Here is a 25418-nt window from a genome sequence, read left to right as displayed (position 1 = left end):
TTTTATTAGTCTTGTGCATTTGTTTCTTAATACCCTATAATTTACCCAGCATTTATCATTATTATTTACTTTTGCTTTAATCCATGCTTTATTCCGTTCTCTAATAGCTGTTGCAATAGTGTCATTAAACCAAGGATTGTCTCTACCCCTCACTCTGTATCTTCTGATAGGGGCATGTTTTTCAACTATGGCTAAAAAGGTCTTTTTAAAATAATTCCAGGCGAGCTCAACGGCATCCATATCACAAACTAAGTTTAAATCACTCTGATAGATTTCATGAAGAAAAGCTTGCTCATTAAAACATTTATAATTTCGTTTAAAAATATACCGTGGCTTAGTTTTAGTCAATTTGCAGTTTCTAACACACACAACCATACAGTGATCACTGATATCATTACAGAAAACTCCAGTAGCCGAATACTTATGTGGAGCATTAGACATAATTACGTCAATTAATGTCGATTTGTCCATTCTTTTTTGATTTAGACGTGTAGGTGACTGTACTAGTTGTGTCAAATGTAAAGCATCACATATGTCTCTTAACGCTGATGAAGGTGATAGCCAGTCCCAGTTCAGATCTCCTAGGAGAATATACTCATTGGACAGTTTATGCAAAAAGTCAGACAGTAGAGCAGTTGACTCGGCTCTACCTCCGCTTTTAAGAATGTGAACTGCTGATGAGTATGGCAAAGAATTCAATCAATTTTGTTACTGTGTAAATAGTTGTATGCATAACATATATGGCTACTCCCCCTCCTTTACCCATACGATCCGTCCTAAAGAGATTATACCCTTCGATATGAATCATATTGCTCGTGATTGATGGTTTGAGCCATGTTTCTGACAAGACGATTATGTCACTTTCTGTCAGTTTAGCCCACAGACGAAACGCAAGCCACTGCTATCTTTTAAATCGTCAGGGCTCAGAAGCTCAAGTAGTTTTGGGCCTGGGTTTGGATGGACATTACCTGAAAGGAACAGGAGTAGAATAATCCAAACTGATCTTGCCGGGCGGCTGTTGCCGACTCAATGATTGCGCCTGCAGGAGTTAAACTGGAACCGCCGTACTTCTGCAATGAAGCCATGAGGACTGATGTAAAGCCATCGGCATCAAACAGCATAGTCACATAATTTGGGAGAACAATCCGGGAAGAAGCAAACAATCCATCTCCAGATGATCCCAGAGTATTTACAGTCCGTGAGCTCAGCACCAGTGGTGGAGGAAGTACTGAATCTCAGTACTTAAGTAAAAGTACAAATAACCAGAGACATATTTACTTTAGTAAAAGTAAAAGTACCACAATGAAAACCTTACTTAAGTAAAAAGTAAAAAGTACCTGATTTTAAATGTACTTTAAGTATTAAAAGTAAAAGTACTTGCATAACAATTTATTCTCTTAATGTCTAATAATTAAGGCTGTAACAATATGCAATATGAAACCGAAATCGCGACACTCGGAGCCACGAACTTGTGTTGCGGTGAGTGTGAGAAGGCTGAATCGCTACACACCCCTTATTTGAAGATAACATTATACAATACGTAGATACCACAAAACTAGCTGAGGATAAATTCTTTAAAATTGGGCAATCCCAGCGTTATGGACATGACAATTGCAGTAAAAACTTGAAATGTAAATTCTCAGAAAATGCATTTAATACCAATTGAAACTGTTTATATATCCATACTCCCTACTCCCTTAATAAAGAAGTCCAGACATTAGAAAAATATTAGTCTACTACAGACACATGCGTTTTATATTTAATATGAGGGAAATATAAATCCATAACGGACGTGACACAAAAAAAATCTTTAACTTTTAGGTGGCAAAATATTTTTTAGTAATTCGGTGAATTTCACTGCGCAAACCAAAAGTAATATAGGCTACCTACCGGATGAAGAAGGGTTGGCTCTCCACAGAACATAAAATATTCATTTTATTTTTTGTGTTCACATTTATGAGGAAAAAACAATGTTACGGATGTGTCAGTTCTCCCTTGAGCACGCGAGCGCTCTGAAAGCGGCACTTAAAGTGAATTTCGTTTTGTATTAATTGTATCTTAATTTTAATCATTTTGGATTTAATAAATAAGTAAATAGCAGCAGACAATAGATAATCAGGACACGGAGGTGCGGGCGCGTGTAGGCCTACTGGTGAAACGCATGAACCGAAACTCAGGTCTGTACTCGCCTCACAGACCTGAGACGTATATATATATATATATATATATAGAGAGAGAGAAAGCTTGAAATGTGTACTTTTAAACAGAACAATTCAAAACAAAAGAAAACAGACTGTTCTCTGCACGTAATCCTTATGAAATGTGCATTTCTCTCTGGCGCGTTCACTTCACTGCAAAGATCGCGCGTCAGCATAGTCAACTTCATCTTTGCTGCTGACACTGACACAGCAGGAAACACTTTTTTATTAATAAACAATTAAAATGTCTCCCTGTTATATTTTACATATTCATAATCATTACTTTTGCCGGTTCTTTGTGACAGCTTTTAGATGCTTTATTGGCAGCGCCACAGTTACATGTTACATGAACGCGTCAGCAGCGAAAACATGGAGATTTTTTTCAATCCCTGTTTTGGCAAGGGGAAAACTGATCAGAAAATGTAACGAAAATGTAACGAAACGTTGTAGAAATGTAGTGGAGTAGAAAGTATAATAATTGCTGCAAAAAGTAACGAAGTAAAAGTCAAAAGTATGCACTATTGATTCTACTTAAGTAAAGTACAGATACGTGAAAAATGTACTTAAGTAAAGTAACGAAGTATTTTTACTTCGTTACATTCCACCACTGCTCAGCACACAAGCGAGCACTGCGAGCAGCAGGTAAACTGGTAGCCTCATGTTGTTGTTGCAGCCAGACCAGGGGCCCGTACTTCGTACGTCGCTAACTCAGTTAACTGGATTTGATTGTTGGCGATTTGGCATGATCTTGGATTGTTTGGTTGTTCTTCAACGCTCATCCTGGATTTGCTGTCATAGTAACGTGCGCAAACTTAAACCTGCTCGGGAGCAGGTTTATTTCATGTTAACAGGATTAGATCCCGGCTTCATAAGCGGAGCTGATTCGGGAAGTCCAGCGCAGCGCAGCGCGATAGTGCACTTTCTGAGATATATATTTTTTCTCGTGATTTGTGAGATTGTCGTTTTTTGTCGCTTTTAGGTTTAAAAAACAGTTTTAGTTTTTTTTGTGGCATTTCCATGCCTCTTAAGACCCAATGGTGTAAAGCAGTTTTTTTTTTTTTTTTTTAGGCTATCATAATTTTTTATGAAGATCATACAATCATGCCGATTACAGATATGTCACTCAGGCTTCACTAACGTGATTGGTGCCATAGACTATAGGCTACCATAGACTGCCATCAAGGCCTCAATGAAGGGGATTATGTGAACAGAAAGGGGATTCACAATGTAAATGTGCAGCCCAGTTACTATTGTGATTCTTAATATTCCAGATTAGTAATATTATATCAAATAAAAAAAAGGCAGTTGACTAAAATCTTCCATATCACAAATGTGAAAGCAAAATGTCCAGGATCTGTGCATGACTTAAGAATTTTCAGAGATTCACATTTATGCACATTATTTGAAAGTGGTAAGGAAAGTTCCACAATTAAATATCAAGCTCACTGTATTACATACACTTATGCTGATCCTAACAGAACTGCATTTTTTCATAGGTGATTATGACATGTTCCTGCCTGCAGACAGGTGTTTTATGACCCCATTCCCTGACCCAAACCAGTTACAATGCAGCTCCAGGACAAGGGCACACAATGAAATTAACTTTGGCTAACTAAAGGGAAGATTTCAGTGTTTGAAAAGTCTGAGGGTTGCATACCTAACATTGTTGCATGTGCCATATTACACAACATTGCCAAAAAAAACCACTTTTTATTAAATGTTTAATAAAAGACAAATATGCTTAGTTCCTTGAGTTTTATTTCAATTGTTCTTTGTAAAGAAAAGCCAGTGGTCAAGTGCCTGCAACAAGAGATATTAGACACATGCCTCATGCAACAAATAAAAAGGAAAAGTTGTCTATACACTGCCCACCTGTAGGCCTATGTCTCCTCTGTCTGTGCAGACTCTTCTGTAGGCCTTTCTGTAGATGTGGAATCCTGCAACTTATATTGCAGCCATAAAGCATACAAGTATAAATTAAGTAAAGTTATTTATGCACTTGCAGGTAGGCTAGTTCCTCCATATGACCGTTATCTGAGAGGGTTTATTCACTGTCCAGTGCAATGGAAACAAATGGACATTACAAAGTCTTATACTTTCTTTCCTTTGGAAAGTTAGAAAATGTCCACTTACTGCACATATTTCAGCCACCACTTTCTTGGGAACAGATACAAGTGTTGGTGTATTATGTAAAAGTGCACAAAAGAGGAAAACACAATGTCATTACAATGAACTACACTGGGGAAAAAATGTGATCAATAACTCATGGCAAAATATTTTTACATTAACATAAGTTTATCAGTTTTCACTTTCACAAGTCAAAGCAATTCATCATTACTCAAGATTTAACAGTTGAAATGACTATACGGCCTTAATTTAATGCAGCAAAAATTATTTTACAGTGTAGGCTACTAAGATCTTTTCTATTTTTTTCTCAGCCTTTTTCTTGGTTGCTTTTATAAACAGAACACCATTTATTTAACAGTGCCTTTTATAAAAGAGACTATAATATAACTAAAAATTACCATTATGTAGAATATTTTTGTACTTCACTTTTATTTGTTACCATGTTCTAGTGTGGTGACTGACATTACAATGCACAAAGTAATTATGCAGTTATTAAAATACAAAAATATAGGCTAATAAGTGATAAAAACATCTAACATGGCCACTTCTAACAGATTTAAATTGTCTGCTACTTTTTGCCAGCCCTCTCTCCTGGCTTTTGTAGACTTTGAGGTGTTGCCTGGCGTTTTGATTAAACATAAAAATTCCGAATAAACTTCGACTATTAGTTCTTGCTCTGCTGAGGAGAAAAACTGAGCGCGCTCTTTGGCCACACTGAACAGCCAATAGCAGCGTTGCTGATCAATGTTTCTACTATCGATACATATCCCCTTTTAACCAGCGCATGAACGCGCAATTATCTCAGATAACTCAATCCAGCGATACTAATCATATCCGGCAAGTGTGTTCGAAGAACCGAGTTAGCCAGATCATGATTTGCATGATGATATCATCTTGGATGTGTCATTTGATCTCGGATGTAATAAGCAACGTACGAAGAACGGGCCCCAGCTTGTTTCGTTGATAAAGTGGGCTATATTACTGTTTACTATAAAGTTTGTAAACACAGTTCTGAGACACAGGATGAAATTTATGAAATTTATTCCAAAACAGGTAACCCGTTTAGCAAAAAACAAAAAAAAACACTGATACAAACACAGGGAAACTGCGCAGACAAACGTGTAAACACCGGCGCCGCCATCTTGGATGAAATGCTTCACTGATACAACCCTCTTAATGTCAGAATGTTTATTTTTAAACCACAACCTTCTAAGTGCTTATTTTACCGATATATTTAACGATATCTTTTGCATTTCTCATCCAAACAACGTCGAACTTGGCACTGCACTTACTCGTGCCCATAGCAAGACACCTGTCGAGTTTGAAATCCATCGGACTAACGGTTCCAGAGATATGCGAATAACAGACAGGATAATTAATTCCAATTAGTCGTTAGATTAGTCGACTAATCGATAAAATAATCGCCCAACTAATCGTTTAATTAATAATCGTTTACCCCAGCCCTAGTGTTTTCATGGCAGCTGATTAGTAATTATTTAGTGATTGTCAAACAGGACTGAATGCACTTCTTCATTATACAATAATCTAGGTTATAAGCGTTTTGTGTTTCTTTTCATTATATTCTTAGCACCATATTACAGAGCCTCTAAAAGAAACTTTGCAAGCAAAAAATAAATAAATTATATATATATAGAGAGAGAGAGAGAGAGAGAGAGAGAGAGAGAGAGAGAGAGAGAGAGAGAGAGAGGTTGCCAAAATTATTTGATCGGTAAGATTTTTTAATGTTTTTAAAAAAAGTATTTTCTGCTCACCAAGGATTCGTTTATTTGATCCAAAATACAGCAAAAACAGTGATATTGTGAAATATGTTTACAATTTAAAATGACTGTTTCTATTTGAATATGTTTTAAAATGCATTTTTTTCTGTGTTGGTAAAACTGAATTTTCAGCATCATTACTCTAGTCTTCAGTGTCACATGATCCTTCAGAAATCATTCTAATATGATAATTTGCTGCTCAAGAAACATTTATGATTATTAACAGTTGTGTACAATTTATTTTCAGTATTATTTGATGAATAGAAAGTTCAAATGAACAGCATTTATCTGAAATATAAAGCTTTTGTAACAGTATCACTACCGTTTAAAAGTTTGGGGTCAGTAAGAGGTTTTTTTTTTTTTTTTGTAAGAAATTAAAGAAATTAACACTTTTATTCAGCAAGGATGCATTAAATTGATCAAAAGTGACAGTATAGACGTTTATAATGTTGCAAAAGCTATCTATTTCAGACAAATGCTGTTGTTTTGTAAAAATATTTCACAATATTACTGTTTTTGCTGTATTTTGGATCAAATAAATGAAGCCTTGTTGAGCAGAAGAGACTTCTTTTAAAACATTAAAAAATCTTACCATTCTAATAAATTTGGCTACCACTGTATATATATATATATATATATATATATATATATATATATATATATATATATATACACACACAGACTTTCGTGTGCCAAACCATTAAACTTCAGGAGTGCACACTGAGCCCATTTCATTTCATTATAGACATTATTTTCATATAATTTTATATCTTTAACTTACCGTGTGTATTTATGAAAACGAGTAGCCTTTATGTTACCCTTGCTTTATCAATATTAAGATTCTTTTTAATATGGCAATAAAAATAGTGCAGGCTTTCTTCAGGTTATCACTTTATTAAATTTAATCAAAACAAATGGACACATTTTTACTTTCACAAATTATGTATTTTTGGGAATCTCTTAAAGCTGTAGTCTACGATGTTGAAAATCGGTTGGGAAGTTTTAAAAAACTCATCCCGCCCCTCCACACACACCCCCCTCCCCTCTGTGCTACCTGATCCCTCCCACCGGGAAACGACCTGAACAACATCACTCAGTCAAGCTGTGATCACCGGTAGTAAACATCGGCGCATCTTGTTCAAATTCCGATCGGCTCGAACAGAAACCTGCTAGGCCTACTGAAATATATTCAAGCACTTCAAGAAATATAATTACTTTGACCCGTGATAGGCGATGCTAAACGGCTAACATTCCAATGCCGACCGGCAGCATAAGCATGTTGTCAGAGTGATAAAAAGCTATTTATGTAACGCCTCACACCATAAAAGTATAAATAAATGCTTACCTGCTCAACAAAAAGTCAGCCGTGTCAGCGTCGGTTTTTTCGGTTTGTTTTTTCTCCATTGCTGAGCTGATGCTACTTTGCTAGCTACCATAGACTGTCAGCTGCTTGCCCACGAAATTTCATGTCGCAGGAGGGGGGCGGGGCGGGGTGGGGTGCGGTGGGGTGGAGACGCCAGCGTCAAGTGGAGCGGGGGATTGGATGAGAGCAGTTGACCAATGTAAGCTGTCCGGCCGGACAGCTTACATTGGTCAACTTCTCTGCAGCTGTACACCCAATAGAGTGAATGGATTTTTTTCATTATTTTTTCTCTTCATATTGTTAGGATTGTACTGTAGAACCATAACCAGCATCTAAACGAGGTTATTAATAATGAACAATCTTTGAAATCGTAGACCATAGCTTTAAGTGAGAACTAGCATTTTACCCATGTTTTTTTATTTAGAATACATACAAATGTCATTTACGTCTTTTAGTTCGTCAAAAGATTTAAAGCACCGTTTTTGAAGACTGCGCATGTGCGAACATGCTCTTCTATGTAAGAACGAGCCAAAGACTGAGTCTGGAAATAAAGCAAAATAACTGAGAAAAATGAGAAATAGTCCTCAGATGCCATGTCTGTAATTTATATCAAAACATCTAGCATTAATTCGATCTCAAACAGTTTCATTAAAATAAGTTATTACTCCACCACGTGCGTGATGTCATAAACCAACATGGTTCGTACGGGTGCTTGAAATCCTTGAAAATGCTTGAATTTTGATGTTGTGTTTTCAAGGTTTGAAAAGTGCTGAAATTTTGGATAAAATGCTTAAAATTGTAACTGTTTTTCTTTAATACCTATCTGACTGAATAGTTTGTTTATTAAATGGAGAAATAAAATGTAGCCCTTCAGATACAGAGCGATTTGCACTATGCTGGCCAGAGCAAAAGTAGGCGGAGTTTTCATTTTGATTTCCACGCTTGTTTGGATGCCCTGTTCTTATTGGCCGTGCGGGTAATCGTCACAGAGCGCAGCGGCAAAAGTTTACCTATTTTTAACTTTGACCGCGGCGTGCGCGCAAGAACGCTGCGCTCCGCTTTGGTCGACGCAGCAACAAAACATCCTCGTGCGGCGCAAGCCATTGAAATAAATGGGTTTCATAGTGCAGCGCATTCCGCGTCCTGTCTGAAAGGGCCATTAGTGACTGAGAGTACTTGGTGTGATAATGTAACGTTAGTATTGCATGTCCGTTATGGCACGTTCATTAGTGGAATATGCAGTGAACATAGCCAAAGTTACAGCACAGTAACTGTAACATTAACTACCCGCAAATTAAAGGGATGGTTGAATGTGATTTCACTTTTTTAACTTTAGCTAGTGTGTAATGTTGCTGTTTGAGTATAAACAACATCTGCAAATTTACAACGCTCAAAGTTCAATTCAAAGGGAGATGCTTTTAAAGAAATCAATATCTAAGGACTACAGCAAACGGCCGGTAGGGACTACAAGACATTCCTCCAGGGTTAGTGATATCACTAACCCCAACATTTACATAAACCCCTCCTCTGGGAACACAATAAATAAAGGGGGCGTGGCCATTTTATGTTGTTTTGGAGAAGAGTTGTTGTGGTAGTAGAGTGTCGTTACCGCCATGCTGTCGAAACGCTGTTATTTTCACCTAGATTGCAGGTCCACTTTGTTCAGTCTTCCTAAGGACGGTGGAGTTAGGGAGCAATGGTTACAATTTATTTTTAACTCGGTCCCTCATAATTATAATCCAAATGTCGCTCTCTGTGCTGCACATTTTCTGGAGGAAAGCTTCCTCAATCTATGCGAGTTCAATGCAGGGGAGCTGGGTGTGTGAGGGAGAACCAAAGTGGACCGTGCGTCGTATCCTGAGACGCATAGAGATCCTCTCATGCCTGGCCATAAACCCCCCTCCATTACCCGGGCCTCAGCCCCTGCCTCAACAGGATGTCTGCTCCTACATTCTGATGCCCTGGAAATAAACTGCTTTCAGGGAGAGCAGCTTCCCTAGGGACCACAAGAGAATCTGGTGCGCCAGTTTGCACAGTGGACGAGAACGCAGACCCCCTGCTGATTTATGTAAGAGACCACCGATGTGTTGTCTGTACGGACAAGCACATGATGATCCCCCTCAGGTCTGGGAGGAAATGTCTCAACGCATTGAAGACTGCCATTATCTCCAGGCAGTTTATGTGCCAAAAAAGATGATGACCCCCCCACAGGCCCTGGGCTGAGCGACCTTCCATTACCGCTCCCCAGCCGGTGAGGGAAGCATCTGTCGAGATAGCAACTTGATGGCAAAGAGCTCCCAACACCGGACCCTGGGATAGGAACCAGTATTTCCTCCATATAACCAAGGCACGGAGACACTGCCGCATGATCTTGATCGTACAAAGTGGGTTTCCCCTCGGGGAGAACCCTCTGGTTCTGAGCCACCACTGTAAGGGTCTCATGTACAGTAGGCCAAAGGGTATCACATTGGACGTGACTGGCCTAGCTTCAACTGTTTTGTGGCTGTGAGGATATCAGCTACACGAACGGGCGATAGCAGCTACTGCTCCGCCCAGCAGCCCCATTTACGCCTTACCCACCAGTGCCAAGAGTTTCTAACTGGCCTGGAGAGTAATGCGTAAATGGGGCAAATTTTTAGAACTGAAAATCCAGACTGAAAGGGTTGATCCGGGATCTCATTTTTTATTAGTGGAGATCGGGAAAAACTGGAAGGCCCTGACATGGAAGTTATAAACTCCAAAACTCATTGTACACAAGGGATTGAGATGGAGAATCTTCAAATCCCTTAGCTCGATGCTCAGCACATCCATCTCCTCGGAGGTGGACAGCTACAGTACCGAATTATACCATTTAATTCCTCAAAATTAAATGTAGTAAAAGATCAACCAGACAAGTTAACAAAGTCTGGATGAAAATGCATTTTTGTCTCAGTGCATGCATTGTTTTAGTTTGACAGGGTCGGCGCTAGCTTAGCTTAGCTTAATGAATGGAATCCTTTGTTGCCAGCTAGCATGTCCTGAGTAAAAGTGATAAAAAAAACAAAAAAAAACTAATTACTTCTTGTGGCCTGCGTATTCACAACAAGTACAAATAGCGATGCAGATTAACACGATTTCCTAGGCGATTTCCTAAGCAGATATTGACTTGGGATTAGGGGGGGAAGCACAGGCGAAGCACTGCTGCTTAGGCGAAGTACTGCTACTTGGGCGCAGAGATATCATGCAACACATGAAATACCACGACTTCCGTCAACACACCGGCGTGAATAGTAGCTGGCTATTTTTCCTACAGTACATGAATGGCAATAAACATGGCTAATTTTGTGAGAGACGAAGAGGGTGACTTCTCAGACAGTCAAGAGCCAGAGCCAGAACCATACCTAAGTTTTCAGAAGATGAGCTGCGTGCTTTGGAAATAGAATGACAGGAGGAGGAGGTTGCGATCGCTCAACAGCCTGAGGACGTGAGGATGAGAGCCAACACGAACTGGTGGTGTGAAATATGGGGGAATATGCCAATCTATCCCGACTGAAATAGTGTCTGTGCTGTGGAGAGTGGGACAAGTTTCTGTCATCGATGACCAGGCTCAGCGCGTCAGATCAAGATGAGCGTGCCCGCAGTTGTGTCACAGCTACCGAGGATTTCACGGCGTTGATCCATCCTGCAGTAACTTTTACTCTATTTTTTTTCCCGGTGTGATAAAGTGAACTGGAAAAAAAGCCCCACACCGAATGGACCACTGTCCACTGAGTAAGTGATTATTTTAAACATGTATAGATCGACCCATATTATACCTGTATTCACATTCACATATTATACCACATATTCACATTTCATGTGTTGCGTGATATCTCTGCGTCCAAGTAGCAGTGCTTCGCCTAAGCAGCAGTGCTTCACCTGTGCTTCCCCCTAATATAGTCCCAAGTCAATATCTGCCTAGGAAATCGCCTAGTGTTAATCTGCATCGCTATTTGTACTTGTTGTGAATATGCAGGCCACAATAAGTAATTAGGTGGGGGTTTTTTTTTTACACTTTTACTCAGGCCATGCTAGCTGGCAACAAAGGATTCCATTCATTGTGCTAAGCTAAGCTAGCGCCGACCCTGTCAAACTAAAACAACGCATGCACTGAGACAAAAATGCATTTGCCCACCTATCTAAATGTGGGAAAGAAGGTGAATAAGCCCTATTTCAAAAAACGGTGGAGTGTTCCTTTAATAGATGAGGATGGTGAGTTTTTATTCCCCTGCATCGATGCTCAGCACCTCTACCTCCTCAGAGATAAACTGCTGAAACACCGGGCTCTCTAATGAGGGTGGAAGAAGCTGCGGCGCGGACTTCCAATCCCAGAGAGAGAGCGCTGGATCCCCCGGGTAAAGGCAGAGAAAAGGCAGAGCCCATCTCTAACCCCTCCGCGAGATCCATTTGCGAACCCCACAATACCAGCTTCCGTGCTGCCTCGGCAACAACGGGGCCGGTACTGCGAGGAACGCGAGCCTGAACACCCTCCTCAAAGAGTGACAAGCGGGAACGGAGCGAGTAAAGCGATAGTAACTCGTAATGCTCGTAGGCTGACAGATCATGCTCCGTTCTAAACAAACAACACATATCCCCACCCGTAAAGAAAGAGGGCAGGGAGGAACACACGATCTAAGGTTGTTTTGTTCGCCATAATATATATGCTTGTGACTGATATAGTGACAGACAACAATAAATAAGACAGACAGTATGTAACACAGAGCGCTTGCTGAGGCACAGAAGCTAGCGCGGTTCTATTCCGAATGTGCTTTATCCTTTACTGGTCGTGACGTCACCCATCCCGTGACGCCCACTCTCGCCATTGGACTAGTTGACACAAGTGCTTCAGACGCAATCACGCAGGAGCGTTCCCAAAGCGTCATCGAAGCATCACAAGTTCCCTCAAAAGGGAACATTACATTTAATTTACACTTAAGTGTGTTCTTTAAAAGTACATTATTTGCACAATCAATACACTTTTTAAAAGTATACTCAAGTGTACTTTTTTTTCACAAGGGTGGCTATGCGTCAATATTACATTTGCACAGTATGTACTATTTGAATTTGTGATTGGTTGACTGCCAAATTAAAATATTTAACAGAATGATAAAATAGCGTTAATAACCGGTTAATGGCCATTTCAAATAAGTGTGTCTGTTCAGAACGATTAAATTTGATTTTGTTTCCGTTTCTGGTTATGTTCCTGTCAAAATTTCGTTTGTTTGTTTTCGTTCACTGAAGATTCGGAGCCCTAATTGCTGCTACATTTTAAACTTTAAAGTACAATGTTTACATTTGGCATTTTATTTATCAATATTTTATGTTGGGCCTGTAATCATTTGTTTTTGAAAACTGTTTTATATTTCATTAATATTTCATATTTCTACATTCTTAATCAAATATTTGCCCAGAAGTTCTAAATAAAGGGAGAAAAATAACCACAAGTGAATGAGTACATTTTTGAGTATACAGTATAGGCTACTTAATATATACTCAATATATATATATATATATATATATATATACACACATATATTATCCTTTTATTTTATATATACTAAAATAAAGTATTTTCCATGTGGTAAATATATATATAAACTATTAATTGATTGAATTTACAGAAAAGTTACTATATCGTGAATTAGAGGTCTGCGCGGGACTGTTTTTTAAGTCCCGCTCCCGCCTGCTCCCGCTGGGGTTATATCCCGCACCCACCCGTTCCCGCTATATATACACTATTTGTTCACCCGCTGTCTGCTTAGAATAATTTTCTTCCCGACCCGACCATCCCGCTTAATATAGATCTCCCAGAATTTCACATGTACATTTTCACAGAGAAAATAAAAATGTAGTCTGCACAAACATTTTTTATTATTATTTTATTCGCCTTGTCAATATACAAAATTTAACATTTTGCTGCAGACAGTAGGGGAAAAAATGTCGCAGCGAAAAAAAAATGAAGTGTAGGCTATTATTTTTATTCGTATTATCAAAATTCGTAACATTTTGCTGTCAACACAGGAAAAGTGTCAGAGAAAGAAAGAAAATATGACATGTCATTAAGCAAAATATGTAGGCCTTAACCGAACAATATGTAGGCCTTAACCTTCTCATCCCTGAGAAGAATGTGCTGACGTACGTCTCTCCAACAAAATATATAAATTCAACAATAACTAAAAAAAATATTAACAACTCAAAATTGTAGGCAAAATATGTAGGCCTTCCATCGCGAAATTAAATCACTTTTTAACCAAACAATTTAAGAAAAGAATATGCCGACATCGATTTCAACGTCTCCCCTACAAACGAAATAAATTCAACAATAACTAATAATAAATTAACAACTCAAAATTGTAGGCCTTCCATCGCGAAATTAAACCACTTTAAAACAATTTAACATCCCTGGGAATGTGCCGACATCGGTTTCAAGTCTCTCCTACAAACAAAACATAAATTAAATTCAACAATAACTAATAATAAATTAACATCTCAAAATTGTAGGCAATATGAAATGAACGAAAGCCGTTTACTTACTTGAAAAAATCAGCTTTTTCCAGACTATTTTAAATATCCATGCAAGAAAAGAATGTCATTGACAAATGATCCAGCAAATACAATCAATGAGAAAGAACCGTTACTGGACCAGCGTGCAGCGCGTGCATAACGGTCCTGAGTAGGCCTACAGGGCAGACTGTAGCCTATACCGGGTGGTCGTTAAGATTAAGATTAGGTAAAGCGAAGATATGCTGTTCTGAAAGAACGTCGGCGTCAGGAACGTGATATTGAATGACCGACCGCTCCCGTTCAAATTACACCAGAGTTACCGACCGATACCGTTTTTTAGTCGGAAATTTAATCCCGCTGCGCAAAATATCTGGTCGGGTCCCGCGGGACAGCCGCGGGAATGCAGACCTCTATCGTGAATATATATCGTTATTGGGATATGAGATTACTTATATTGTGATATGAGATTTTGGTCATATCGCCCAGCCCTACTCACATGAATCAAAAGTCAGCTGCAGTTCTTCCTTCAGTACTGTATTTGAAGCCTCTGAGGACAGTTGAGAAGAAAGTGTCTGATTTGTCAAAAGGGAATACATTAACAACTAAAGCACACTAGCTTGACTAATATTAATTAATAAACGTGAGTATTTAACTAATAGCTAACTTCTTAGAAATGTATGTTGCAGTTGCTAAGTTACCAGTTAGCAGTTACCAAACTAGCTAAGATAGCTAGACACATTTTTCAACATAAACACACTCAATTTAAATCAACAATACTTAATCTTATGTTTTGGTAACTCTATTTAAAAAGGTTTTATGAATTTGCATTTACCTTAGTCTGATATAAATCTCTGAAAACGCAGTAATTGAAGGCAGTGGGCTAGAAGTTATGGTTCAGAAAAAAACATGACATTGAAAAACTTTGCTGTTGTGTTATGGTAAACATGTTATTTACAAAGATTTTATGAATTCACACTTACCTTTGTCTGATGTAAATCTCACAGAAAATACCGGATGCTGTCAGCACCCAAGATTTGAATGGAGCAGGAGAGGGAATAAACGGCTCGAAAACAACATCGGGCTGGAAAATACAGTTTAAAAAAACTGTTACAATATTGAACAAATGTTGATGTTATGTTCTGGCAAACATGTTATTTAAAATAGTTTTATGAATTCACACTTACCATTTACGTTTTCTCAGCCTCAGAAACTTGCCCTACTGGGCAAGAACTGCAGTCAGTGAGGCTGCGGGCGAGGGGAAACAACAGGCTCCAGAGTAGAGACAGTAGTCGATTCAAAAAACAAATAAATTTAGAGGCGTCAGGAATTGAAAGTCTCCTGTGATTCAGCTCCAAATGCAAGGCCTGAAATGTCTGTGCGTGATACACCATAAGTTTCACTGAAATGTCCAACGTCAGATTTAACCCCGAAATTACTGTTTTTACTGCCTGCTCCCTGCATCAGCAAATTCACAATGACCAAAAAAATACAGCCTTGTGTATCGACCAATCAGCAGGGTTGTCAAGGCAGAATTTCAGGCAAGACCAATCATATTAATCAGAGACATAGCAAATAATTTAAATAAATGTAAATTTTGTGTTCATAACACTTTTTAACAATCTAAGTGCATGGTCTAAAGTGCAGGGCGCAAGTTCACTTAGAACGTGTCCGCATCCACTTTTTCTAGTTTAACGACGGGAAAAATGGTCAGCGCGCATGGTCTAAAAGGGTTGTCCCTATTCTCTTAATGAGTAATGGGTGTGTTTTGGGATTTACGTGCGTTAAACCAATCAGAGTGTCATCTCCCATTCCCTTTAAATGCCAGTTGCGCTCGTGCCATGGCAGATTTGCTATTTACATGACGGAATTTGATAGTGGAAAGACCGAAGCCGTCTCCAGAGCGCAAACAGAACTGCTCGTGTGCGAGGTAAAAGTGTGCAAGCAGACCATCTACGGGACAAGCCGGATTCCACCATATCTTTATGTACACAATAATATCGATTACTCCTGTCTGCCTTGTTGCAGCTGCTGAATTGGCTTGCGTCTGTAAGCTTTGTGTATATCTTTCTGTTTTGAATATATCATTCCTTGTTGTTTATACTGCTAAATATAGCTTACTCAACATCACACATTAAGCTGACATCACTAGCTTCAATCTAAATCGTTATTGCTTGCACAACACGCTATTAATTCGCTAGCCTGTTAGCGTGCCATCCGTGCGCTCTTTATTTATTTTTCTCTTGCGCGCTCGCGCCTTTTACGAGTTCCTCAAACCTTAGGTGAGTACGATCAGTCAACAAACACGGTGAGTCACTCTTATTGTCACTTGCACTTCATGTAACATGTATAGCATAGCCTTCTCTGCCAGCACAGGATTTACATGTGATGAATTCAGGGAGATAGTCAGGCTGGCAGAGAAGATTTCAGAACTAGAGACACGCATCCAAACTTTAATCGACTGTAGATACTGCTTTGGATGTGACTAGCTTACTGAACTCTGTACATTGTTCGGTTCCAGCTGAAGTAGAGCCCGTGCAGCAGGGCAACTGGGTGATGGTGAGGCGCTGTAGTCGCGGCACAGAACACTGCTCTTCCGTTCCAATTACCATAACAAACAGGTTCTCCCCTCTCAGTGAAACACCCACTGTGAATCCTGTTGAATGTGCCCTAGTTATTGGCGATTCTATTACACGGAACGTGAAAATAGAGACACCAGCCACCATAGTCACAAGTTTGCCGGGAGCCATAGCACCTGACATCAAAGCAAATTAAAAAGTGCTGGCTAATGCTAATCGTAAATTCTCTAAGATTATTATTCACGTCGGCACTAATGATGTTCGACTCCGCCAGTTAGAGATCACCAAAATTAATGTTAAAGAGGTGTGTGAACTCACAAGTACAATGTCAGCCACTGTAATTTGCTCTGGCCCCCTTTTGCTTTTCCACTGTAATTTGCTCTGAGTGATGAGATACTTAGTAGATTGTCCTCACTCAATGGCTGGCTGTCTAATTGGTGTCCGCAAAATAATATAGAATTCATAGACAATTGGAAATGTTTTTGGGGCAGACCTGACCTGTTGAAAAGAAATGGTATTCATCCCTCCTGGGATGGTGCTGCTCTTCTCTCTAGTAATATGGTACATATTCTTAGAGCTCAAACTTGAATTGGGGCTCAGGTCAGGAAGCAGACAGATTGGCTAAACTGACCGTCTGTCAGCTGTCTCACGTCACCAAGGTCAGATAAATCCCATCACATCGAGCCTTTTTCACCTAGATATCATCATATAGAGACTGTGTCTGTTCCCCGAATTAGGAAATACAAAAAACTTCCAAACCCATCTCAGGGTAAAATTTTATTGATGTTCAACAAATAAAAAAAAGATATAATACAAATGACCAATTGATAAAACTTGGGTTGCTGAATATTCGATCCCTTACTCCAAAAGCACTTAGTGTTAATGATATGATTACAGACTATAACCTAGATGTGCTGTGTTTGACAGATACCTGGCTAAAACCAAACGATTACATTACTTTAAATGAGTCCACCCCACAAGATTACGGTTATAAACATGAACCTCATCTGAAAGGCAAAGGGGGAGGTGTTGCTGTAATTTATAGTAATATTTTCAAAACTATTTAGAAGTCTAGTTTCAAATATAATTATTTTGAAGTGTTGGTGCTTAATGTAACAATATATAGTGTAATAGATAAATCACGTTTGAGATTTGTGCTTGCTACTGTATACAGGCCACCAGGGCACCATACATACTTTATCAAAGAATTTGCTGATTTTCTATCAGAGTTAGTACTGGCTGCAGATAAAGTCCTAATTGTTGGTCATTTTAATATACATGTAGATAACGAAAAAGATGCATTAGGATTGGCATTTAAAGACATTCTTAACTCTATTGGAGTTAGACAACATGTGTCAGGACCTACTCATTGTCGTAATCATACGCTAGATCTAATATTATCACATGGAATCAATGTTGATGCCGTTGAAATTTTGCAGCAGAGCGATGACATCTCAGATCATTATCTAGTCTCATGTAAACTTCATTTAGCCAAGGCTGCAAAGCCGACTCCATGTTACAAATATGTTAGACCAATCACTTCTGCCACTAAAGATTGCTTTATTAATAATCTTCCTTATCAGTTTCATCATCTCAGCATCCCAGATAGCTTAGAAGAACTCAATATTGCGACAGAAACTTTTAACTCTCTCTTTTCCAGCACTTTAGACACAGTTGCTCTGTTGCGCTTAAAGAATATTAAAGAAAATAGTCCAACGGCGTGGTACAACAAGCACACTCAGGCCCTTAAGAGAGCAGCCAGAAAAATGGAGTGCAACTGGAAGAAAACAAAACTAGAGGTATTTCCCATTTCATGGAAGGAGAGCTCGATTGTATACAAAGAGGCCTTAAAAGCTGCTAGATCTGCTTATTTTTCAACCCTATTAGTAGAAAATAAACAAAACCCTAGGTATTTATTTGAAACAGTAGGGCTAAACTAACGAAAAATAAAGCTTCAAGCCCAGAAGTTTCCAAGCAGCACAGCAGTAATGACTTTATGAACTTCTTCACTTATAAGATTGATAATATCAGGGAGAAAATTATAACTATGCAACCGTCTACTACAGTATCGCATCAGGGAGTGCATTGTAGTCTCCCTAAGGAAAAAATTCGATTCATTCATTGCTATAGGAGAGGAAGAATTTTCTAAACTCGTTAAATCATCTAAATCGACAACATGTATGTTAGAACCTATACTGACTAAGCTACTGAAAGAGATGCTTCTGTAGCAGGTTGATTGGTCGCCATGGTTTCAATTGAGAAATGTAATATATGTCAATATATGTAAATTACATATATAATGTTAGTGCCCATGTATGTCTGCTGCATATATGAGAATATATGCAAAATTCATATATGTAAAACACATAGACATATATGAAACATATATTTCAAAACATATCAAAAATGGCCGTTTTCATGTAAGTGCCATATATTTTCCCGTATATGCACATAAATGTGAAATATATGTAAGACGCATATATGTATACATGCATATATGACGCATACACGCATATATGACGCATATATGTATACATGCATATATGTACTTATTTCTATAGTACATACTTTCACATATATTAGGGATACAAATCTTATATCTGAATGCCTTGAAATTAAATGCCTATAGTTGGAGATTTTGTCTATTGTGTGAATACCAAATATAGTATTTTAATACAATAATGCAGTGTTTTCTTTGTCATTTTTGACAAATACATCCACAAAGTACCATAACCATATGCCACAGCTTTAAAAATGCATCAGTATCACATGCATGTCACTGTAAAACTTTTCACTGTAAATTTACAGTTAAATACTGGCAGCTGGGTTGCCATCCACATACTGTATTTTTACAACACTACTACAGTAAACAGCATTTACAGTACTCCACTGTAATTACCAAATACAGTATATACCACATTTTACATTATTAAACTTGCCGACAGCAATAAATTGTATTTTTACAGGGAATACTGCTTTTATTATTACATACCTTTAAGGTTTCATAAGAGTAGTCACACTAGGAAAAAGAAAACAACATTTTCTGGGTTTTAAAACATTTATTTAGTTAAAATGCCATCTGTGAACATGTTGGCTGAATTACTTTTTAAACATAAAATGCAATTTTAACACTTAACAACAAACAGGTAACAGTTAGCACTTAATTAAAGGAATAGTTCACCCAAAAATTTTAATTAGCCCATGATTTACTCACCCTCAAGTCATCCTAGGTCTATATGACATTCTTCTTTCAGACGAATACAATCAGAGTTCTATTAAAAAATGTCCTGGCTCTTCCAAGCTTTATAACGACAGTGAAATGCTGTTTCTTTTTTGAAGTCCATAAAAGTGCAAACGAAATCCCATTCAAAGTCTGCAAGGTTTCGCAGAAGTGAGGACACCTGTAGGCTTACAGTGGTGTTCTTGTTTTGCACAACTTGGCCAGTTTTCTTTGAAGTTACTTGTCCTTTCTTTGTTTTTGATCCACGTTCAGGATTGATGTCAAGAAAGTGTCTAAAAGGCAGAAAAAAACAACAATTAAATATTATTAACTGAGTGTATATATTTTGACAAAGAGAGACAGCACAAAAGCTGTCTAAAACTGAACAACATGAAAAATAAATAAAAAAAATGCAATGTTGGATGTTGTGAAAAAAAAAATGCAATGTTGGATGTTGTGAAAAAAAAAAATGCAATGTTGGATGTTGTGATCAATAACTGATATTTTTTCTGCCCTGGTAAAATACATCAACTCAATGTGTCTGTTTACATGCACACTGTCAACTAACTAAATTTTTGGAAGTGGGGTTGCCAGATTTAAAGTTTTATTCTACAACTTTTGTCTACTCATCACCCAGCTCATTAACAATATCATCCCCTCATCCGGTGCCATCAGAGTATCAGTGGAAAAGGCAGTCTTTAGACTCTCCGTTTATATAGAGCACACACTGCCAGAATCCAGCCCAAACCTTTGTGACAGAAATAATTTAACTTAATTGCAAGCCTTGCAATGTTTATTGCATATATGACAACATGATTTACCAGACTAAAATGCATGTTTGCACCCAAAAATTTAAATTCTGTCATTATTACTCACCCTCAAGACTTTTGTTCATCTTCATGGCACAAATGAAGATATTTTTGATGAAATCTGATAGTTTTGTCCTTCCATTGATATCAATATCATTGCAACTGTCAAAGCCCAGAAAAGTGGTAAAAACATTGGTAAATATATAGCTACAGTGGTTCAACCTAAATATTATGAAGCAGGGTTTCTGCACATTTTTTAAAGTCAAATTTAAGGATTTTTAAGACCTGAAGAAATCAAAATTAATACCATGCATTAGGGGTGTGCAATATTGACAAAATATGTCTCGATCGATATTTTCAAAGTTTTCTTGATAATAATTAGATAACATTTTACTGATTGTGTTTCTGTGCTTGGTGCCATGGCTTGTTTAGGCCTGTTGACAGCTGACTGACAAAGATATTCATATTTTTCATATTCTATGCAGTGGTCAGTTTACAGCAGTGACAGAAATTAACATTTTTTATTAAGGGGTAATATTTGCCACCTTAAATTGATTTCAAGGGGCATTTTCACCTATATATGGACATTTGTAGATGTTTCAACAAGATATCTTTCACATCTACTGCAGTCAGATTCACCCGTGTTCACTCTGAAGGAATCACTCACATGACCTGTGCACTTGTAATGACACATCAAGGATGTTAAGAGGCTAAAAGCAGGTTTAAAACTTGCCCCATTGAAGTCAACAGGGTGCAAATTTTAAAAAGAGGATAACACGGTGTAGGCAACACCGATTTTTGTCGTTGTTCTCTGTATTGACAGCACTCCAAATTTACAAAAAAATGAGCTCAATGTTAAAACTGACCGGAGTTCTCCTTTAAGGTTGCACTAGTTACATGGATTATTTAAACAATGTTTTTACTAGCTTTCTGGGCCTTAAAAGTTGCAAAGACGTTGCTGTCTATGGGTGGTTCAGAAACCTCTCAGATTTCATCAAAAATATCTTAATTTGTGTTCTGAAGATGAACGAAGGTCTTACAGGTTTGGAACGACATGAGGGTGAGTAATTAATGACAGAATTTTCACTAATCCTTCAACTGAAAACAACTTGCACTGACATATATTAAAATATATGACTGCCACTGTTTTATCTCAAGATGCACACCAGTAATGTTTTTTATTTTATTTTTATGATACATTATTATAAAAGCTGCTTAAATACCGTAATTTTATTAAGGCCTAGACCTGGCTTAAGCTAAGCCCTGTATGGAAACCAGGGCCATATTGTTCATACCAGTAGTCAACATAATAAATACTGTCAAGTCAAGGTTAGTGACACAATTCAGTCTAATATATATATATATATATATATATATATATATATATATATGAATGGCAAATATGCCAATGACTAACCTCTGAACAAACTCAAGGTGCTGCCTCTTCCTGGTACTGCAAGCTGAAGTTATAGGAGGAGGCAAACAGCGCTGCCAGGCCAGTGATGAAGAGGCTGTGATCCTTCACACACACCTTGACCTTCCAAACTTAATATCCAGCACTGGTTGCTTAGAGATTGACCTGTAATGGAATAAAAAATAAATAAAAAAAAGAATAAATAAATAATATTAATAATTAAAATAACTACTGTGGGTTCCACTGTGGTTCGATGTAGTTGTCTATTCATAGTTCTATGAATTAAATTTTTCAACTAAAAATTAAAATTGGTTAGAAAGCTAAAATGCACTGGCATATAATTTTGTTTGTTTTAAGCATAAACTCACTTAATTTGGACTTATTCTTTCAGAAAACAAGACAATTTTTACGTGTCTATTAAATGCTTCTTCATGTAAGAATTGTAGATATCTGGACTGAAAACAAAATAAAAACACTAATTAAGAAAAACATATTTTGCAGTGGGGTGAGTAAATGATGGCTTTTCATTTTAGGTTTCATCTAGGCTTCCCCTTTAATGTTTACATACCAGGAAATAAGTCGTGGACTTTCTGGCAAATGTAGATTGCTGGACATCAGCGTTGCAAATTCCTGAAACAATTTTTAAAAAGGACAGCACAACCTTGATCAACAGAACCAAAACATAAAACATATTACAAATTAATGAGATTTGCGGAATAATCTCTACTTATCTGCTTGAAGGATAACACCGTCTAACTTCTTTGAATTAGGGAGTAGTTGTAGGACCATGGGATGGCAATCAGGAATAGGCCTACTACATTTGAAAACAGCATTAGGAACATGGATTTTCATGTGCTAGCAAAATTCTGACAACGATTCAAAAGCACGATCACAGAACTGACAGAATTTGACAGCATTTTTTTTTTACCACATAGACTATAACTGTAACACTACTTAAAAACACTTACATTAACAATGGCCATCAGATTACAAAGCCTAAAACGAAAAAAATATATATCAAATGCACGTCATGCAAATAGCATGGTAAAGGTTGCCTATTATATGAAATGTCGAATTTAACGTTACTTGGTAAACAGGTGAACAGAGTCAGTGAATTGCTTGCGCGGCCACGGTAGTAAACCGCGTTCGCAAAATCAAACCAAATACGTGAAAACAATGTAGAAATGCGAACGCAAAAAAATAAAAAAAAATAACTTATTGGCTTAAGTTACTGTATCACTCAGCTGAACAATTCTCCATCTTCTCAAACTCTAAATCCCACTTATCGTCACGCGCAGGTTAGATTATTCAATGACAAATTCTTCCATCCGTCTTCAGGTATCTGCTACCGTTAACGTCGTCCATTTTCTGCTGCGTCAAAGGCAACTAATGTTTGAAACACGAACCGAACCGAACCTCAAAAAAGCTTTAAAATTGCTCACAGATTCGCAGACATTGATAACAGGAATGATTATTTGTTCAGTTGAATCCCGCTGACAAAACAAGTTTGCCTGTTGTAGCTGCCTAACGTTACTGTCTGCTCGCATGACGCGTCACATTTGAACTGAATTGAGCGCGAAAGAAATCAATCCCACAATGCAATGTCTTTTCAGTCAGTATGATGGTATGATCCTATGTAACGAATTTATCAGGACGAAAACAGAAATGTGCTGTATATTTACAGCTGTTCTGTAAAAGATACAGCTTAATACTGTATTATGGAAATACAGTACAATTCTGTAAGAAATTCGTTGTAAATTTACAGTAAAGGGTTACAGTGTATGTTTACATACATTTATTAAATATGTGGAAAACAAATATGTATGTCACATATTTATAATTAATGTTGTCCATATATGCGAGAAACCAATACTATAATGTAATATATGCAGATATATGGTATCATATATGGATGAACTCAAATATTTTCTTCACATGTTTGGACACATAAATGTTCATATATGTTGCAGTCATATATTGTGTTCTCAGATAAGTCAAATATATGTATAGATATATGTTGCAGTCATATATTGTGTTCTCAGATAAGTCAAATATATGTATAGATATATGTCATGCTATTTAAAATATAAGTACATATGGCCATATATTACATTTTTGTATGGGAATCACACTCTCTCTCTCTGGACCAATCAGGACGTAACTGCATGCTATATAGGCCCTCTTGATACCCCTTACTCTTTGTTGCCGGAGGCACATTTCCGCTCTGGATCCTTTCGCGTCCGCGGTGCAGTTACGGTAATTCGACAGGTAATACAGTGTGGCTAATTTGTTTGTTACCTATAGGCCTCGTTTGTGTTAGGATGGGCATTACAGCGTGCAGTGTCTTTTGCAGTGTCTCCCTGTCACAAACCCGATCCTTCCTGTAACGGAACCGGGTTGAGTTTTGCTGCTGGTAGGTTGGTCAAATCTTTTTCCTCTTTAGATATTTTTTTGACTGAGTGTTTAAGTAATCAGCCGTTTTATTGTAGGCTCTGTGTAGCTGTACTATCGGCACTATTGGTGTATTGGTGTGAAGCTCCCTGACGGGTATGTATGTACACTAGTTGGCATTGCATGTATATTTTGTTTAATCATAAACCGTTACTGAATTTGGTTTGTTTGTGTACGTCAGGGTTGTAAACTGCTTCGCTTATGCTGGTTTCTGCACTAGGGAAGGGAGGGGCCCTTCCCCCGCCACGCTGCTGTTTTGTCTCAACCGATTTCTGTTTCAACCATAGACTGTTCAACGGGTTGTAGCTACATGAGCTCACTCCAGGCTTTGAACACCTCTACGTGCCTTTCAGCGCCAGAATCTGTTGCCCAACTGGGTGTCTGGCAGGGCTGTATTTGAGTGATTGTGACACGGACGATAGCTTTGCCTTTCTTTGGCTCGCCCGTGCTTATTAATATGTGTGTGGAGATTGGGGTTTATGTTTATGGGTTTATTTGTTAAATTATGATTAAGTGATTTTTTTGGTTAATTTCTATTTCTTTTGTTTAAGTTTTGGATAAAATTACTTTCATCTCTGTTGAAACTTTATGATTTGTTGTTAATTTTGGTTCTTTTTGTTAGGCTCTAGGCAGCTATTAAGTCACCTTTGCTGCCTAGATTTGCCTTAGATTGAAGTTGTTTTCATTTATTTTTGGTTTATTGATTGATTTCTGAATTTTCTGCTCCCACAGTTGCTGAGTGCCGAAGGTGGTGGTGTCAGTGTCCTCGGTGGTGGTGTCTCCCCCTGTGTGCTGTGTTTTCCCTCTTTTGTTTATTTTGAGGTTTTTTTACCACTGTGTGTGTGTGAGTGTTCACGTGTGATTGGGGAATCCTTCCTTGAGATCCCACACCCCTTGACCCTGTCCCTCCACTGGTAAGGCCTCAGCACTCATTTCCCCTATTTTAGTGAGTATGGTACT

General features: G+C 37.9%; 1 long non-coding RNA gene across 4 annotated transcripts; it reads right to left on the bottom strand.

The window, feature by feature from the left end:
- Positions 1-19603: 19603 nt before the first annotated feature.
- LOC311080476 lies at positions 19604-23403 on the bottom strand. Of its 4 annotated transcripts, none has more exons than XR_014605604.1 (5): positions 23240-23403; positions 22976-23003; positions 22576-22821; positions 22011-22172; positions 19604-20077 (listed from the first exon to the last, which is right to left on the bottom strand). It is a non-coding gene; the product is annotated as an uncharacterized lncRNA (long non-coding RNA). The 4 variants fall into 4 exon arrangements; XR_014605605.1 differs by lacking the exon at positions 19604-20077 and adding an exon at positions 20687-20755; XR_014605606.1 differs by lacking the exons at positions 19604-20077; positions 22976-23003 and adding an exon at positions 20687-20755 and having other exon boundaries at positions 22576-22818; positions 23240-23402.
- Positions 23404-25418: the final 2015 nt, after the last annotated feature.

Source organism: Abramis brama (genome assembly GCF_963993115.1).
Source record: "Abramis brama genome assembly, chromosome: 3".
Lineage (NCBI taxonomy): Eukaryota > Metazoa > Chordata > Actinopteri > Cypriniformes > Leuciscidae > Abramis > Abramis brama.
The sequence above is the reverse complement of the archived record's forward strand: the minus strand, read 5'-3'. Positions and strand labels throughout refer to the sequence as shown.